At 41.9% G+C, this 16,184-nt stretch overlaps 1 long non-coding RNA gene across 3 annotated transcripts; it reads right to left on the reverse strand.

Moving 5' to 3' along the window:
- Positions 1–3,136: 3,136 nt before the first annotated feature.
- Positions 3,137–15,814, reverse strand: LOC147035199 (uncharacterized). Of its 3 annotated transcripts, none has more exons than XR_015061664.1 (3): positions 15,337–15,814; positions 8,523–8,640; positions 3,137–5,654 (listed from the first exon to the last, which is right to left on the reverse strand). It is a non-coding gene; the product is annotated as an uncharacterized LOC147035199 (long non-coding RNA). The 3 variants fall into 3 exon arrangements; XR_015061663.1 differs by lacking the exon at positions 15,337–15,814 and adding an exon at positions 14,599–15,198; XR_015061661.1 differs by lacking the exon at positions 15,337–15,814 and adding an exon at positions 11,842–14,568.
- Between the last annotated feature and the right edge of the window lie 370 nt (positions 15,815–16,184).

Raw genomic sequence — 16,184 nt, forward strand, 5'->3', positions numbered from 1 at the left:
CGATGGCAGAGGTAATAATCCATTCACTCTCTAAAACTATAGTCATTCCAGCCATTCCATGTCAATTTTCAATTGTCCATCAATAACGATATCACAGCAATGACTCTGCTGGAAAGGCATTTGAAACTGTCAAAATAATCACTGACTTGTTCCAATGAATAATTTCTTCTTTTAGTTATAGTTTATGGGAAATGAGCATTATCATAATGTGCAAACCCAATGGAATATTCGATTATCGATCATCAATAGTTACCCTTGGGTTGAGATAATACATTTGCATTGAAGGTATTTATATGATTGTAGATGAAGCTACAGAAGCAGTGAATGCAACTCTCCTAGTGGCACAGAACAATGATGTCAACTAGGGATTGGACAAAGGCACATTAATACATTCTCTTATTCCAGCATTTCTTATTGTGAATGCGGATTGAACGGGTATTCAATTATAAATTCAGCTTGATGGTTGCATCAATACGAAGGCACGGCTGTGTTGCTGGGGCAGTGCCCTTTAAAATTATAACAGAAATTTGTCATTTGTACAGGGTGGCAGTGTTCTTCTTCTTATTATTATTATTGTTATTATGTATTTATTCATATGCAGTGCAAGGCTCTGTCGAAGCATCATGCAATGCCCTCTGCTGGTTTGTACGGGAATTTGGAATTTAGCCATCATGCCAGCGATAGCTCACCTCGTCTTCGCGATGGACACTGAGGGATCATTAACATCCACCAATGAATGCTGGCAGATGGAACTCCCATTTAACGTCCATCCGAGGGATAGATAGTACGCACATTGATGAATCGCCCTGCCTGTGAAACACCGGGATGACCGTTTACAGCCTGGTCGGGATTCAAACCCAGGCGAGACAGCTTGGAGGCGAGTGGGCACACCTCGAGGCCTTTGTGAAAGAGATCATCGGATGTTTAAGATCAAACATAAACTCATTCTGCCAGACAGGCTCCCAGCTTAATACCCCCATCGAGAGACAGCATAAATTTGATGAAAACTCACTGCCTGCGAAATACCAAACTTTACAGTTTATCGTCGGGTCAGGAATCAAACACAGAAAAGACTGATGTCTAAAGACAAATGTCCACCTCTGCACAGTCCTGTTGGACATATTGTTCCTGCAAATTCACTCCATTTTCTTATCCCCCGCCAAACAACGAAGTTGGCGGGGGATATAGAAATGGGTTGCGTCCGTCCGTCCGTCCGTCCGTCCGTCCGTCCGTCCGTCCGTCACATTTCGTTTCCGGAGCTTAACTACAAATCCCCTCAAGATATATTTACGAAATTTGCTACACATATCAAGCAAGTGGTGAACTGGTGCCTTTTGATATTTAGAGATTTCCCACCCCCAAAAATGTTTTTTAATCATCCCTGATCTGTCTGACTGGCACATTTCTGAGCTTCCTCCCCTTTTTTGTTAACACTGAAAAGAAAAGTTGAAGATATTAACCTTTTTAGGTCATCTATTCGAGCATGACCTAATAATATGGGTGTAGATGTCCTTCGATCCGTCCGTTCGTCCGTCCGTTGCGAAAATGACGATTTTCAAATTCTATCTCCTCCTACATTTCTCAAGCGATCTTGAATTTGATTGTAGCATATGAATCTATGGGACAATATCTAAATTTGGTCGGGCCCAATTTTCGATATTCGCTTTCGTTTTCGTGTCACGTGACTTCAAAGTTGGCAAAAAATGCGAAAATGACGATTTTCAAAAACTATCTCCTCCTACATTTCTCAAGCGATCTTGAATTTGATTGTGGCATATTGATCTATGGGACAATATATAAATTTTGATCGGGCCGGATTTTCGATATTCGCTTTCATGTCATGTGACTTCAAAGTTGGCAAAAAATGCGAAAATGACGATTTTCAAATTCTATCTCCTCCTACATTTCTCAAGCAATCTTGAATTTGATTGTAGCATATGAATCTATGGGACAATATCTAAATTTGGTCGGGCCGGATTTTCGATATTCGCTTTCGTTTTCGTGTCACGTGACTTCAAAGGTGGCAAAAAATGCGAAAATGACGATTTTCAAAATCTATCTCCTCCTACATTTCTCAAGCGATCTTGAATTTGATTGTGGCCTATAAATCTAGGGGACAATATCTAAATTTTGTCGGGCCGGATTTTCGATATTCGCTTTCGTTTTCGCGTCATGTGACTTCAAAGTTTGCAAAAACTGCCCTAGCTTCAGGAGGCGATATATTTTCTCGCAGAGATGACTGTCACTCCCGCACGGGGGTAATTTTTATTTTTGTCCCCCGCCAACCAACGAAGTTGGCGGGGGATATAGAAATGGGTTCTGTCCGTCCATCACATTTCGTTTCCGGAGCTTAACTACGAATCCCCTCAAGATATATTTACGAAATTTGGGACACAAATCAAGCAAGTGGTGAACTCGTGCCTTTTGATGTTTATAGATTAAAAAAATATTTTTTTTTTATGGCGGGGGATATCGAAGTCTTTGTCTTCAACGGATGCTAGTAAATCTTGTTGGAAAGCACTTATTTGTTTTTCCATCGATACTGTTTTCCATCTTCGATACTGTTTTCCATGTTCAGGATTGGTACATCTTAATATAATGGAGCTAATGTGTATGTGTGTGTTCATTGTCCCTCATATTAAAGAAGTGTGTTCATATTAAATATGTGAACTAGCTGGTCAAGTCGTTTATAATGCAGAACCTGCTGCCAAGAGAGGAACCAAGATGTCAAGGAACCTCAAAGAAGACCAGAACACTTTTTACCCACAGTCAAGGAAGGAATTTGTTATTTGTTCATGGTGTCGGTAATAACTCACCTACTCTTCGTGAAAGACACTATGGGATCTTTAACTCCCACCAACAAATGCTCATAGACGGAACACCGAGTTTAACATCCATCAGAGGGTCGGCACACACATTGACAAATTAGCGTGACAGTTTATAGCTGGGTTTGGATTCAAACCCAGGTGAGACAGCTCAGAGGTGAGTGTGCTTACCTCTCGGCCATTCTAAAGCAGCCCATGCTCATGATAAAGGCTTACAGATCATAAATTGAACATCCATCCATCATCATGGTTTTGAGAAAAATGGTTTAAAAAAATATAATAAAAAAAACAAAAAACACATCATTGACAATTTTTTTAATTTCTTTATTTCAGTTTTATTTCTCCAGTAAGGCTTGTGGAGCTTACACAAATACCACATTTTGGACAAGGACATGCAGAGATCAATCGTATGTTTAAATGAACGACAAGAATAGTACAGGGTGTCCCAAAAGTCTCCACACATAGGGGACATTAACACTTTTAGCAAAATGTAACTTTATTTACAAAACGTTCTCTACATGATTGCCATTTCTTTGTAAACACACATGAAGTCGTCTCTCCCACTCATGGTGAACTCGTGTCAACACATCTGGCGTTATGCAAGTAATTCCACTTCAAATGCGTTCCTTTAAATGATCCGTGTTATGAATCTTTTCCTTGTACACCATGGCCTTCAAGTGCCCCCACAAGTAAAAGTCGAGTGGGTTGAGATCTAGAGATCTTGCAGGCCACTCCACGGGGCCACGGCGACCAATCCAAAAATGCGGAAACTGTTGATCCAACCATCGGCCTACGCAGATACCATCATGAGGTGGTGCACAGTCCTGCTGGAAATAGCGTGGGAATTCTCCAGCCTCGTTTAAGAGGGACTGCATGATGTTGTCTTGCAGCATGTTCAGATCGATGTCGCCATTAAGATTTGTTTCAATGAAAACAGGTCCAACAATTTTGTTGCCCCATATCATCACTTTTCCGGAACCTTGAATTTTTGACGGACTCATCCAGTTCGGGTTGGTACCACTCCAGTAACATAAGTTTTGGCGATTGACTTCTCCATTGATATAAAAATTGGCTTCATCAGTAAACAGGATCCCAGCTGTGAAGTTTGCATCACCATCCAATTTGTTTTGAGCCCATTCGCAAAATTCCAACCTCATATCTGGGTCGTCTTCACTGAGATGGCGGAACATTTGCATATTGTATGGATGCCATTTTTCTTTTTTCATGATGCGCTGGATACTTGATCTGCTGACACCGCTTTCTGCAGACAATCATTGTATGCTTTTTTGGGGACTCCTTGCAAATGCTGCCAGCACCACGTCGGTTGTGCCTTCGTCAGTGGATGTTCGTGGACGTCCACTTCTCCATTGGTCCGCAACACTACCATTCTTTCTGAACTTCTCAATAACTTTGGCAACAGTGTCGTGTGTGATGTGCTTGCCATGTTTCCTGTTAAAGTCGATTGCAACCTTTTGACAGCTTCCCGAACCAGCCATGAGAATGATTTCAATATGTTCTTCTTTTGACAAAGGCATTCTTGAAGGGAATCTGAAATAAAAGAAGATATAAGCTATGTATGAAGACTTTCAGGAGACGTTTTGCTGAAATTGTTAATTTTCACAATGTATGGAGACTTTTAGGACACCGTGTCGTAACTTCGTTCATAGAACATGGTACCACTTGCGGTTTTCAAGTATATACTTTAATTTTAATAAAATAATGGTTTTCAAGATAGATTATAAAAATCTGGAAGTTTAGTACCACTGAGGCAGTCTTATACCTCACCCTCATTCGCTGCAATAAGACGACATCGAGTCAGTGTTAAGGAGATGGAGGGTTTATTGATCACTATTTGAACAAGACATCAATCGGCATCATACTTACATACTCCAGCCATGGGGCAGAGTGATACTGTCCCTCTCACATACTTTACCGTGATACTGTCCCTCTCACATGCCATGCACTGTCATGCTACATATTGATGTATAGCATGGCTCTTGTGCTATATATTGGTATAGAAGGCTATTTGTGTTCTACAGTGTTCAAGTATATTGTCCTAGGTCTGGCCAGTTAGGTTAATCCCCCGACCCAATTGTGGTGGACGGACGGTTAACACCGACCAGGCCCGGATCACCGAGCAGTTTTCCTTCAGAGGTGGACACGTGATCCTCAGAGATTATGGCGCATGTGGGAGGGGCAGAGCGACGGAAGCACAGCAAAAGGATTTATATTCAAACCCACAACAGATACATGGACACCATCCACTTAAAATAAACACGGGGATTTAATGAAAATATAAGTAATATTTACAAGAGTAATTATTCAAAATGTAATAATAATAATAAAAATAATAATAATAATGATAATAATAATAAATGAAGTAAATTAAGGTCTAAAGTTGAGGCGTCTCTACATACGGACTTTAATACAGACAAGGGGAAAATAAAAGAAAAGCAAATCCTCCCTTTATTCTGGCACTTAGCTTTGGCCAGAGGTGGTCTCCATTGAACTTTGCGATTGAACCACTTCGTCCTGCGTGGGAAGACGTGCCCCAAAATGGTGCTGAGCAGCTCTTTGGATTGGAAAAGCACGTGAGGTAATTTGTGAGGTGGTATTCTACACTAGGGCTCACCAACCGCTGTGCGGGTTCCTCGTCGATAGTGCTTGCCGACACCGCAGCGCTCTGCAGAATGACGGCGCTCCCTTCAGTGATATACACGAGGCTTCGAGGTCGGTCTCTCACGTCCCAGCCAACAGTCAATGGCCAGTGTCTTGCTCCACCATGCAAGCCAATTTATCTCAGGACGAATTCAAGAATTGTGCCTTCATCTGCACGCATCAAAGGAAAGCCGGCCATAATGCCCTGATCTTACACACCATCTCCTAGCTCCCTTGTCTCTTGACCATGTGTGTCCCTTCCACCAAACTCAAACCAACCAAACCAAAACACCTTATCTTCTGACATCACACCCATCAATCATCCACCTCCGGGCGTGGCTTGCTGGCACGAAACCCAGGAAGTTGGGGCATCTGCCTGCTCGGCAGGTTTGGCTTGCTTGTTGCTATTGTTGTGGTTGTGATAAAAATGCACTTCTTTCATGGCTGGCTTGTAAATACAAAAACGCAGGAGAAGGTCACAGGGTGGCAATTACATACTGGGGAAAATAGGTCTTAATCCCTCTCAAATAAATGCAGCACCACCCCCGTGTGGTGACAACACTTAAGCTCACAGTTTCCCTACTAACTTTACATAGAGATGTCTCCCACACATCCACTCCTACACGGACCAAGCAACTCTATACTATCCTAACTTTGCTATGAAATTCCTCCATCTACCCCCAAAACCGTAACAATACAATTCATTTTAAATAAAAGGTTTAAAGAGATTTAAAGACATTAAATCAATTAATTCTGGGTTTATCACCGTTTTACCCAGTGTCTGTTACACCACCCTATCAAACACGTTATGATTAGTTATTTGTGCTTGTTGTTTGTGTCCTTCAGGATGTCCTCAAAAACAATGTTTCCTGTTTGGAATGATTTTAAATTTTGTTGACTGCCAGACAGGCAGAGTAAAAACATTATCTCACTTGTCTGCACATGTGCGGTCAGGACAAATTAAGAAACAAAGTATGGGAAAATGAGAAACTTATCTTCATATCTTTGTTCAAAGGGGAACTTTGCTGGTTCTGGGACTATCCCAATTCCCCCATTTATACTAATGTTAACTCAGGAAAAAACCTATTTGACCCTATCAATAAAAAGGAGTGAATTTTTTCTAACAAACACATCTCCTCTGGCACCAACTTCTCCTTCTGCTTCCCCACCTCTTCCACTCATCCTGTACCAGCTTCTCTGCATGAAATTGTTTCTGGGATCAAGTTCTAACCTGAGCCTCGATTAGGCAGCAAAAACTTTTCTTTTCTTTTTTTTTACCCTCCCCCCCCATTTTATTTTTACCCTGCACCCTCCACCCTCTTCTACCTATTTATACCCCCGTTTGAACAGAGACTCCTTCCCTTTATATCCCGACCTATAAACTCTGGAAGAGTATGTACAGCGAAACAAAAACCTGTTTACCCTCCCTCCTTCTTTGGGGTTTATGTCATTTGTGAAAAATAACTCCTGAAGCACAATACTTGGTACTTGCTTGTGGAATTGACAATCCTGCCAAAAAAAAAAAAATTCTAAAGCCATGTCAGCCAAGTGATGCTGTGCATTATGGTAGAGCAGCTGACACTGAATAAGGTAGTGGGTGGTTCTGGTTTTTTTTGGGGGGGGTGGGGGTTCAGCTGGAGTGGTGCAAAGCTCACTGCCATTGGACTCTAGAGCAGTGGAAACACGTTTTCTGGAGTGATGAATCATGCTTCACGATTTGGCAGTCGGACGGACGAATCTGGGTTTGGTGGATGCCAGGAGAACGCGACCTGCCTGAATGCATCGTGCCAACGGTAAAGTTTGCTGGAGGAGAAAAAATGGTCTGGGGCTGTTTTTCATGGTTCGGGCAAGGTCCCTTAGTTCCAGTGAATGGAAATTTTAACGCAACAGCATACAATGACATTCTCGACAATTCTGTGCTTCCAACTTTGTGGAAACAGTTTGGGGAAGGCCCTTTCCTGTTTCAGCATGACAATGCCCCCGTGCACAAAGTGAGATCCTCACAGAAATGGTTTGTCGAGATCGGTGTGGAAGAACTTGACTGGGCTGCACAGAGCCCTGACCTCAACCCCATCGAACACCCTTGGAATGAATTGGAACGCCAACCGTGAGACAGTCCTAATCATCCAACATCAGTACCCGACCTCCCTTCTGCTCTTTGGCTGGATGGAAGCAAATCTCCAGAGCGATGTTCCAACATCTCATGGAAAAGCTTCCCATAAGAATGGAGGCTGTTATAGCAGCAAAGGGGGGACCAACTCCATATTAATGCCCATTGTTTTGGAATGAGATGTTGGACGAGCAGGTGTCCACATACTTTTGGCCACGTAGTGTATAACATTCAATTTAAGAAAGTTTTTCCTCGGTCATAAATTGAAGATCAGAAAGTGATAAGATGGACCGATGGACAGCCTGACTAACTGACATGAACCAATTGTTTAACCCCGCTTTTCACTTCATGTGTACGGGGTAAAAAGTGGACAATTCAACACAGTTTAGACAAGATTTGTAGTTCGGGTAAGAGCATTGTCCAAATAGAAGGCTCATCACAGGTCGATCACTTGCATCAAGTAAAGAGTGAATGTTCCATTTAAAATAAAAGTAGCTTGAAGAGAAGAATCCAGAAACTCCATCAGCAATCATCCGCAACAGCTTATACATAGGTCAAGAAATTTTTTTACTCGATTATTAGATGAATTTCAAGCATTTACAATGTGAATCATAAAAATTCCTGGCACCTGCAATAAACAGTGATGTTTCAGTTAAAATAATTTAAGACGGACTGGATCATCCGATGAACTTCATTTCACCACGAAGGTTTACAAACTTTCATTATCCCCGTTGTACAAGCAATCAAGGATCGACTTTAGATGGTCAGAATATTTTTTCCTTCTTCCTCTTCCAATCCATTGGTTAGCTCTGGGAGTAGCAAGCCCTCTGCAGTGTTTTGTATCTAATGACTAATGAGATGTCATTAAATGTAATTTGTCCATGTTAACTACTTTGTAATTTCAGCATATCTGAGCTTATGGTTATTACCACATGATGAGGTATCACTGATGGTATCACAAGCGATGGTATCACTGATGAGGTATTGAGCTCTTGCTTGAACCCTGACGAACCTCCATCCTGGTTATATGTTCAGTGTCCTGAAAATCTGCACAAAAGGGCTCAGATGTGGCTGACACTGTAATGGGAATTTTTTTTTAATATCCAGTAAACGAAGCAAAACGACCCAGCAGGTTCTAGAAAAAAGCATCCGAATCACATCAGTGTGCAACAGGTTACCATTGTTGTACTTAACTGTTGATCAAAATGCTTAGATTCACATTACATTTCAACTGAACATGAGAAGAAGATTCAGTTGATTTATAACAATCAACATTCCTTATGCTTTAAAGAATGTTGATTGTTGTGGATGCAGAGAGAGACAGAGAGAGAGAGAGAGAGAGAGAGAGAGAGAGAGAGAGAGAGAGAGAGAGAGAGAGAGAGAGAGAGAGAGAGAGAGAGAGACAGAGAGAGAGAGACAGAGAGAGAGAGAGACAGAGAGAGAGACAGAGACAGAGAGAGAGACAGAGAGAGAGAGAGAGACAGAGACAGAGAGAGAGAGACAGAGACAGAGAGAGAGAGAGAGAGACAGAGAGAGAGAGACAGAGAGAGAGACAGAGAGAGAGAGACAGAGAGAGAGACAGAGAGAGACAGAGACAGAGAGAGAGACAGAGAGAGACAGAGACAGAGACAGAGACAGAGACAGAGACAGAGACAGAGACAGAGACAGAGACAGACATAAGAGACATAAGAGACATAAGAGACATAAGAGAAGAAGAAGAAGGAGAAGGAGAAGGAGAAGGAGAAGGAGAAGGAGAAGGAGAAGGAGAAGGAGAAGGAGAAGGAGAAGGAGAAGGAGAAGGAGAAGGAGAAGGAGAAGGAGAAGGAGAAGGAGAGAGAGAGAGAGAGAGAGAGAGAGAGAGAGAGAGAGAGAGAGAGAGAGAGAGAGAGAGAGAGAGAGAGAGAGAGAGAGAGAGACAGAGACAGAGACAGAGACAGAGACAGAGACAGAGACAGAGACAGAGACAGAGACAGAGACAGAGACAGAGACAGAGACAGATAGAGAGTCAGAGAGAGAGTCAGAGAGAGAGTCAGAGAGAGACAGAGAGAGACAGAGAGATAGAGATAGAGATAGAGATAGAGATAGACATAGAGATAGAGATAGAGATAGAGATAGAGATAGAGATAGAGATAGAGATAGAGATAGAGATAGAGATAGAGATAGAGATAGAGATAGAGACAGAGACAGAGACAGAGACAGAGACAGAGACAGAGACAGAGACAGAGACAGAGACAGAGAGAGAGAGAGAGAGAGAGAGAGAGAGAGAGAGAGAGAGAGAGAGAGAGAGAGAGAGACTTTTGTATGCTTTTATTATAAAAGCATCAAAACACACCAGAAAAAAGCACACTCCATAAAAACTAATCCAAACTAGAGGGGAGCACTCGGGAGAGTGCAAAACCTCCGCCGCCAATACTGCTGGGTCACTCAAGTGAACCTTATATCTTGTTCATTAAATTTGATGTCAATAGTGCTGAGAGTTATAGTTCTTTTCTCCATTTTTTGGGAGGGGGGGGGTGGAAAACACCTAAAACATGTAAAAATGCAAAAAAAAAAAAAAAAAAAAAATCGAAATGTTGAAAAAAAAGTTGCAAAAATTTTTTTTCTCTAACAATTTTTTTTTGGGGGGGGGTTGGAAATCACTTAAAAAATGTAGAAATGCAAAAAAAATCTTTTTGGGGGGGGGGGAAACAATTTTTTGGGAGGGTTGGAAATCACTTAAAATATGTTAAAATGCAAAAAAAAAATTTTCTTCAACAATTTTTTTTGGGGGGGGGTAACAATTTTTTTGGGGGGGGGTTGGAAATCACTTAAAACATGTAGAAATGCAAAAAAAATGTTTCTCTAACTATTTTTGGGGGGGGTTGGAAATCACTTAATACATGTAGAAATGCAAAAAAAAAAATTTTTCTCTAACAATTTTTTTTTGGGGGGGGACCAAGTCCAAAATTTAATGGCATGATCCTTGGACCATACCTAACCCCCCCCCCACCAAGTTTCGTCGAAATCCGTCAAGAATTTTTTCTGTAATACCGTTCACAAACAAACAAACAAACAAACAAACAAACAGAAAGGGGTGAAAACAGTAACCTCCATCCACCTTCAAAGATGGCGGAGGTTAACAATTTTACACCAAAAATAAATTCAACAAAAGCAAGGGTGTCTGTTCATGTCAAACACACCATAGAATAATACATATATGCAAAAAAGTAAGTAAGTACTTTACAGTATTACACTTTTACAAACAGATTTCTCACGAAAAAGAAACTCAAAACCTCATCAGTGTACCACTGATCACCCACAATATCCAGGCTCGAAAGATAAGCCTGCTCTATTTTTACTCGTGCCGAAACCATACCTTTAAAGCACAAAAGCACATTTGCATTTTCCCCCCTCAATTTTGCTTTCCTGGTTTTAAAAATTGCCAGTTTAGCAATGCCCAACAGAAAAGACAAAAATGAGAGGACTGGTTTACTTTTATAATTCCGCCCGATTCCATAAATAAAGACTGGAAAGGAAAAAACAAATTTAAATTTATAGAAAAGCTGTTGAAGGAAGAGAAAGAGGGGTACCAATCTCTTACATTCAATGAAAACGTGGGCAACATTTTCAATTAAATCACAAAAAGGACCAGAAATTGGAACAGAAGAATTAAACTTATGGAGTAATGTCTGTGTGACCGGGGGCTTGATGTGCTCGTCTCCAATTCAGGTTTCCAGTTCGCCCAAGAGTTGGAGAACTATACATTTTGTTCCACACTGGAGTTAAAAAAGCTCCAGCGGGTAAAGTCTCATTCCACCGATTTTTCAACAGTTTTGTAAAACCAGGTATAAATGCTTCCAGACATATGTTGTAGATAGCCGTTTTCCCCATGACGTGAAACACACCAATTTCCTATAAGTTTGAGGAGAACACACCCTCTTGTTTTTTTGAGGCAATTTGAAGTTCAGGGAAATAGAAACGTGAGTCTCCCACTTCATCCACCCCAGTCCACCCGATGTTTAGTCTATGAAAGGTTTGAATTACTGCTTTCAAGACATTTTCCACAATACGAGCAGAACGAACACCAGTTTTTGATGAAAGTGAGCTTACAGGTAGCCAGGCATTCAAGGATGGCTGCAACAGGTCTCGCACTCTGTTTATTCCAACACTGGTGAAACAATGCATAAACAACCTGGAGGTTGAAATTCTAGAGAATAAAGGAGTCCGAACTAATGGCTCATGTATAAACTTTTGGGCATCGTATAATACCTCCAAACGTTGCACTCCCAGGACTTGCCAAGCATTCAAAAGGCTCTGATGAAAACTGGGGAGCTGAGACATGTCACCATGTTGCAGGTCGATGAGGAAAAGTTCACGATCATATTTCAGACCTTCCACTTTCTGCAAACAGGCGTTTGTGAGAGGTCACCAAGGAACACACTCACTGTACAGTAGGCGCTTGATCGTGGAAATCCGGAATGCCATTATCCGACTTGGGATATGCATCAGATTTTGACCACCCATATTTCGGGGTCTGCAGACCACGTCTGGGCCCAGCCAATGGTGACCACCCCAGAAAAAATCAGTCAGAACCCTCTGAATGCCTGTGATCAAGTATCTCGGAGGTTCAAGTGGGATAACTCAATGCCAAATAAATGGAACCACCAAGTTGTTTATGATTGATACCCGTGTCTTAAGCGAGAGAAGTTGGTACAATCTTCTCCACCTTGCCAGTTTCAATTTAATTTTTTCCAGGAAGTTCTTCCAATTTTTTTGTTCATACGCTTCAATTCTTAGAAATAAGCCTACATATTTAAACCCCTCACTACTCCACTGTATTCCTCCTGGTAAACCAGGCAGGGACGAGGAAGGCGATCTGGGGCCCACCCAGAAAGCTACACTTTTTTCCAATTTACCCTTGCAGTAGAAGCAAGCTCAAACTGGGTAAGGCAACGAGAGACCTCAGAAACATCTTTTTGATTTGCAATAGCAACACAAATATCATCAGCATAAGCTGAAACGACGACTTTGGAGTTTTGTGAAAGAGAGACTCCTAACACTGAGTTCCGAAGTAAAACTAATAAAGGTTCAACGGATAGATTGTAGAGCATGCCTGATAGCGCACAGCCCTGAAGGATGCCTCGCTGAAAGGGGAAAGGTTAACAAAGACTATTATTAACCTTCAGCAGACAAGATGCATTTTTGTACAATAACTTAACATCAGCAATAAATTTTTCCCCAAACCCTGTTCTCCTTAATACATCAAACAAAAAAGAATGGTTAACACTGTCAAAAGCTTTTTCTTGATCTAAAAGTAATAAACCAGAACCAGAAGATGTAGTTCGACCAAGACTGATCAAGTCTCTCACCAAAAAAATATTATCATATATGGAACATTCTGGAACACAGTATGATTGTTCAGTGCCAATCAAGAAGGAGATGACTTCCTTTAGACGGGTTGCAAGTGCTTTTGACAATATTTTATAGTCCGTGTGGAGGAGTGACACAGGCCGCCAATTCACGGTCTCATGTAGATTTCCTTTCTTCGGAAGGAGACACAAAACTGCCCTCCGGCAGCTCAATGGCAATTCACCTTGTTCAACACTCTCCTGAAAGACCTCAAGAAGAGTAGGGCCTAGAATGTCCCAGAAAGCCTTAAAAAATTGAGCCGGAAGGTCGTCTAGTCCAGGGGCTTTCCCATCCTTGCTATCCTTGAGCGCAGCAGTAAGTTCTCCAAGAGAAATGTCAGGCTCAAGCAATTGCTGTTGGTCTTCAGACAGAGAATTTAGCTGTTCAAGCATCGTATTCCTATTCTCCTCATTCACAGCTCTTTTTGCGAAGAGTTTAGAAAAATAGTCTTGTAGTTCATGCTTGATATCACTCTGGGAGGTCAACAAATCACCACCAGAAGAGCGCAAAGCATGGATTTGTTGAGAGGTCTTGACCATTTTTTCCGAATTGAAGAACCCTTTGTTTGGTGTGTCAAGTTGGATTTTTTTCGTTCCGCAGTTGGACGAATGCACCGGCCACCTGCTCTTTCACCATTTCAGCCAGAAGGGTCCTTTTCTCCGACAACTGCTGGACATTCACGCTAGACCATCCAGCTTTCTGCTCACAGATAAGTATATCGTTTTTTTAAAGCAGATATCACACCAAAAGCGTTGTATCTGCTGTAAGAGCAGTATTGATGGCAAAAACATTTGATTTGGGACTTTGTGCAGTCCCACCATTGTCTTAAGTTCAAATATGAACCCTTTTTTGACTCGCATTTTTCCCATACCATTTTAAAAGCTTCTATAAAATGTGCACTTTGTAAAAGTTTCAAATTAAAAGTCAAATATGCACTTCCACAGACATGATGAGGAAAGCCACACACCATAACAATCATGTGATGATTGGAAAAAACCAGACGGCCTTATATAAGAGGTCTTAACAATGTTTACCATTTCATGATTAACATAAAATCTGTCGAGGCGAGCCATCGTCAAAACATTTCTTGATGCACAAACCCATGTATACTAATGGATATTACGGTTTTGTACCCGCCACACATCCACCAGTTTAAACTTTTTGACGAGCTGTGCCAAAGGCCTTGCACTGGGTGGATGAGGCTCACAAGTGTTCCGATCAAGTTGTGGGTTGAGGGTGCAGTTGTAGTCATCCCCAGACACAACAACATGGTTAAGTCAATGGTGCTGACAAACTCTGCCAACTTGTACAGAAAGGCACCTCTTTCAGAGTTAGCATGAGGACAGTAAACATTTGTCATGCAAATCTTTAGGTTACCACTAACAAATTGCAAAGACAGTAAGTAACCTTTGCAAATTTCCTTACAAGTTATCTCCGAAGGCTGGAGTCGAGGATGCAACACTATTGCCACACCAGCCTTGGCCTCAACAAGCGCACTCGAGAAAAAAAAGACAACCTTTAAAGATTTTACACCACTCATCCTCAGAAGACTGATTTGCATGCGTTTCCTATAGTATTAGCACATCATTTTTTTTCATTTTGGAAGAGCTGAAATACCTGGAGGCGACGCACACAACTGCGTCCTCCATTGATGTTCAGGGATGCTACTTTTCTCTCCATTCTGTTCGTTATTCTTGAAGCTCTTTACCAGCCCGAGTAACACATTTCCTTAACCTTTGGAATTGAGGATCTGACATGTTAACCTGATAAGGATCACGAATCATACTCTTTGCAGTTTTAATGAAATCGTGTAAATTCGGGAAGTAATTTTTGATTTTTACATATCTTTTCCTGAATGTATCATCCAGGAATTTAATCACATTTTCTTGAGACACTAAGGTTGTGTCGTTTCCCCCTTCATCCTCTTGAGAGCTTAAAGCACTAAAATGTGGGGTATAAGAGGTTTCATCTGAATCAAGCGCTTCATCTATAACCTATCCTATTACTTGTGGAACATTTACTTTTGGCTCAACAGAAAGTTCTGCTCTGTTTACGGACCCCTCAGAATTTGCCTTGTGCATGTCCTTCCCCTCCACAACCCTTACATCATCATCTGTGAGGGAGGGTTGACATTTAACTCACAGGGATTTTCCCCTTTATTTATTTCTCCATCACTGTCAGACATAGCTGTTAACTCGTCTGAACAAGTTTGGCTAACAGGACAAACACTTAAAACATCCTGAGATACTTTACTGTTCTCTGTGTCCCACTCAGAGTCGGCCAGTGGAACAAGCGGGGTCTCCGCATCCGTACACGACTCCGGAACCACCAAGGGGTTTCCAATATCAGACGCACCTTGGAGGTCCACCGAGCCTGACATGATCTGGACCTTATTCTGCTCCTGAGCATCAAAGGCATCAACATTTGACCGTTTTTAGCCTTTTTTCCCGGTATCCATAACAGATACCTCCATATCGTCCACACTGTCCTGTACAGTGGATGGTAAAGGAGAGGAAGCAACCACTTTCACTTCCTCGTTTGGTGGGGTAGATTATTTACGTCACGATTACACACCCTCTCTCCAGCGCCGGTCGGGGTGGACGAGTCCAATTCGTCGAACACCTCAGCCGGTGGTGGGGGGGGCGGGGCTAGGCTCCCGATTCACCTTCTCCCCATTAGTTTGTGGTGAGGAAGAATCGTTCCTCACCGAACCTTCACTTTCCTGCGGTGTAATCGCATTGGGACAAACACTCTTCACGTGCCCATAAGCACCACACCCAAAACACGTCATGACCTCTGAGGAGGCAAACATTTTATATTCAAACCCGTCGATTTTTACACTAAGTCGAACATTCAGTGTTTTTCCATTTTCAGGTAGTATCATATAAACCTCTCTTTTAAAGGACATGACGTGTTTAAATTTATCGCTAACATGACGCATCGGCACCATTGAGATCCTCGACACAACCTTCCCGAACTCGTTTAACTGGTTACACATCTTCCAGTGCCCATTGACGAGCACACTCCTTTGCTACACCACCAGCGTTGGAATACCAAGTCCAGCAATGAGCCTGTGGGCACTGAAACTATAAAGCAGCCACCGTAAATCCATGACTTCTTGCAAAGTCAAGGAACTTAGTGCAATTCTGTTTCATAGTTCCAGACCCATGCAGACCAACACATGTCTCGTGACCATCCCTATC

This window comes from Eptatretus burgeri, chromosome 1 (assembly GCF_056783735.1).
Source record: "Eptatretus burgeri isolate ZD-2024b chromosome 1, Ebu_testis_v1, whole genome shotgun sequence".
Taxonomy (NCBI): domain Eukaryota; kingdom Metazoa; phylum Chordata; class Myxini; order Myxiniformes; family Myxinidae; genus Eptatretus; species Eptatretus burgeri.